Source organism: Mobula birostris, chromosome 28 (genome assembly GCF_030028105.1).
Source record: "Mobula birostris isolate sMobBir1 chromosome 28, sMobBir1.hap1, whole genome shotgun sequence".
Classification (NCBI taxonomy): Eukaryota; Metazoa; Chordata; class Chondrichthyes; order Myliobatiformes; family Myliobatidae; genus Mobula; species Mobula birostris.
This window is the reverse complement of record NC_092397.1, coordinates 37,308,903-37,312,454: the sequence shown is the minus strand read 5'-3', so window position 1 is coordinate 37,312,454 and position 3,552 is coordinate 37,308,903. Positions and strand designations below refer to the sequence as shown.

General features: G+C 44.3%; 1 non-coding gene across 1 annotated transcript; it reads left to right on the top strand.

The window, feature by feature from the left end:
• The first annotated feature begins 294 nt into the window (after window positions 1–294).
• Window positions 295–365, top strand: trnad-guc (transfer RNA aspartic acid (anticodon GUC)). The gene has a single exon. It is a non-coding gene; the product is annotated as a tRNA-Asp (tRNA).
• The last annotated feature ends 3,187 nt before the right edge of the window (window positions 366–3,552 follow it).

The window sequence follows — 3,552 nt, the reverse complement described above, 5'->3', positions numbered from 1 at the left end:
GATTCGCTACATATCATTTCCCGCTTGTCGCACAAAAAAAAAAGCAGAAATATAAATATATAACTGTGATTAAAAATGTTGATTGCAACAACACGGATTTGGGCTCGAATGAGAGCACTTCCCTTCGCTAATCCTTGAACACAACAGGTGACTGAATCGCTGGAGCAAACTGAGACACTGCTGTGGGAGGGACACGAGTGAAAGGCTCCAGTATTACAGCTGAGAAACATCAAGATAATTCTGTTCACCCTCCTGTCCTCTTAAATGTGCATGACATGAGCTGTCAAAAGCAATTCCTCGTTAGTATAGTGGTTAGTATCCCCGCCTGTCACGCGGGAGACGGGGTTCAATTCCCCGACGGGGAGAGATGAATTTTACTACATTATTCAACGGGAATATTACATTCAAAAGACAAATAAAAGCGGACTAAGAATTTGTGTTGGGCATTGGGAAGGTGGAATAGCTCGGCTGCTGTGAACCCGGGACGGTACAGTTTTCCGAGAAGAAAGCGACGTTATTGTCAGCCTCTTTCCTCAAGTACCTCCTGAGAATCTATATCTCAGCACCGTTCTTTGTTACTTGTTTGTTGTTCGTTGTTACACAGAGTCCATCATTCTGAGCATATTAATCCGGGGCTTTTGTTTTCAACTATCAATTCCCGCATGGTCCCACCACAGTAGAAAGGTAACGAACCAAATCAGTCTGGCGAAGGGTGCCGGTCGGAAACGTCGACTGTTTACTCTTTTCCATCGATTATGCTTGGTCTGCTGAGTTCCTTCAGCATTTTGTGTGTGTTGCTTGGATTTCCAGCATCTGCAGATTTCTCTTGTTTGTGACCAATATTAAGTGTCACCCTGGAACACTTCGTTTGCATCCTCATCCTGTTTTGGTGTGCAAAATGGCTCCAGTCCTCTGCTATACAAAGGAAAACTCTGCTCTTCAAAGACCTTTCTTCCCTGGGTTGACTGCACACTATCTGTGAACTATCCTTGCCAAGACACTGCATTAACTTGACTTGCTGTAACATCCACAGTTCCAACTTCCCTTTGTGTCCTGTAAAGGACCACATGAATTGTTGATGCAGCTGAATTGCACAGAAAAGTCGAGTCTCCCCAGTGATCCTGTCATCGTCTGTCTGAAGAGTAGGATTGCTGAACGATAGGAGGCAGCTGTCCTTCGGGTCCTCTCTCCACAGAGTGCTCTCAGTAAGAAACTTAAACAAGTTTCAACACCAGCAAGAATATAAACCCCCTTGCCCACTGTACACTGGAGTTGCACAAACTTCCCAGCAGAAAATGAGGTTAATCAGAAGGTCTCTAAAGGTGATGATAGAGTCGTATGCAACTCCTGCCCAAACTTTTTAACTTCAACAGCTGTTTTTAATTTAACATACAAAAAAGACAGACCCCGTGCACTCCCATTTCACAAGCGCATTAGCCTGTTCAGTTATGGGAGGCGACGGGACGACACAAAGTGACTGGGGCGTCGAGGCGAGGAAAAGGCGGGTACGCGGGACAAACGTGTTCAAAAGTCTGGGGTACGTATCGTCCCAGGATTAACTCGGTTGTGGGATACAGATGCAGACACGGTGTCTCTGGCCACGGAGAACAATGACTTGATCATTCTCTCTGCTGAAAGTGACATTAACAGTGAGCGGTGGAACACCAATGATGAGACTATACATTGTGACAGTTCTGAGGATTTCTCCCTCTGCGATAGACCGGGACAACAGTGTTCATCTTGACACACCAGGGACAAGGAGTGCATGATGATTCGATCATGTAAAGAATGCAAAACAGCACTCAAGAGGGAAATCAGGAGAGCGAAAGGAAAGTATAAGGTTGCTCTGGCAGACAAGAGGACGGAGGATGCCAAGGCCTTCTGCAGACATATGAAGAGCAAAAGGATAACAAGGGACAACATTGACTTTCTTGTTGGTCAGCGTGGCCATTTGTAAATAGGTCCAATTGAGATTGGGGAGATCTTAAATGAGTTTTTTTTCCATTTTTGTTTTCCGAGGCAACGGACACACAGTCTATATATCTAGGTAAAACATTAACGAGGTCATGGAAACTATACTAATTACAACCGAGGAGGCAAATTGGGGTGTGAATACCCCATGACCTTGTAAAGTGTCCCCTTTGTCCCTGTTGAAGGTTAGCGTAAAGTTAGCAAGGGCCATCGCAGATAGATTTCAAATATCCTTAACCACGGGTGATGTCCAGTCGGTTTGTTGTTCTGTTGTTTAAGAAAGCTTCCATGAAATTAAAAGCATCTGATTCTGATGTCAGTAATGGGCAAATTAATGGAATATTCTCGAGAACTAGACATATTAAGTATGTATATATTTGGATAGACAGAGCCTGATTAGAGACAGTCAACGTAGCTTTGACTACGTTGGGGATAAGGCAGAAACTGGATACTGATTGTGGATGATCAGCCATGATCACAGTGAACGGCGGTGCTGGCTCGAAAGGCCGAATGGCCTACTCCTGCACCTATTGTCTATTGTCCATTGTCTTTGTTCATATTAGCTTTATGTCTATAGAGCTTTTCGAGCAGCTTACAAGAATAGTTGACGAGGAAGACTACACTGGATCTTTGGACCCAAGTGTAGTGTGAAGCAGAGCCAGAAGGATTAAACAAAACTAAACATTTTATTAACAAAAGAGACAATACAGCAGAATTTATAAGCTCTTGGATAGCTCAGAATAAGTCCTCTAGAAATTCACTGGGCAGGGACCAGGGCCACCGACACCCAAGAGTTTAGCACGGACACAACTCATACACACCAGGGCAGCAAAAAATCCGTGCCCAGCTATATAACACCCCAAAACCTTGACAAGCTTACAAGAAGCCATTCTAATAAGAGACACTCAATTTGACATCTGCAAAGTCTCCAGGAGAACTAATTGGAAGTATCCAAATACAGATGCAACTTAAATGTAATCTAACTCTAACAGATATACCCGAAGCGGAACAGTACGTTGTCATTACATTTAGCAAAACGCAGGGAATACAGGAACAACTCAAAGCCCTCAGAATATTCTACCAACCATTCGGGGTTGTGACAGATGGAGCTGGACATACAGCCTAACTGTGGTCTTTCTGTCAAGAAATGCAAGGTCCTGTTACAGAGAAAGCTGTTGAGCCCAAAGAAGACATTTTAGTCACCAGCGTTTTGGGATGGCTGTGTTAAACGATGAGCTGCACTGGGGATCAACAGCATCCTGGCGTCTGAGGAGCCATTTTCCAGGTGGGCTAAGGTGGATTGAGGTGCAAATGATGTAGCATTATCAATGGACCTATATGAGCCATCTGGAAAGGGTTCAATAGATGAAGAGGATGGAACTTAATGCGATCGATAACCAGCTACTCAAAGCATGGCATTTTTGTTGAAATGAGCGCCGCTCAACGATAGGTATTAATTCAGGTTACTGTCGCCCTCGTGGGCACCGGGATGATGGCAACTACCTTGAAGCTGGAGCGGACAGAACACTCTTCTAAAGAGATGTTGAAGTTGTCCGTTAGAATCTCTGTTAACAGGGCTGC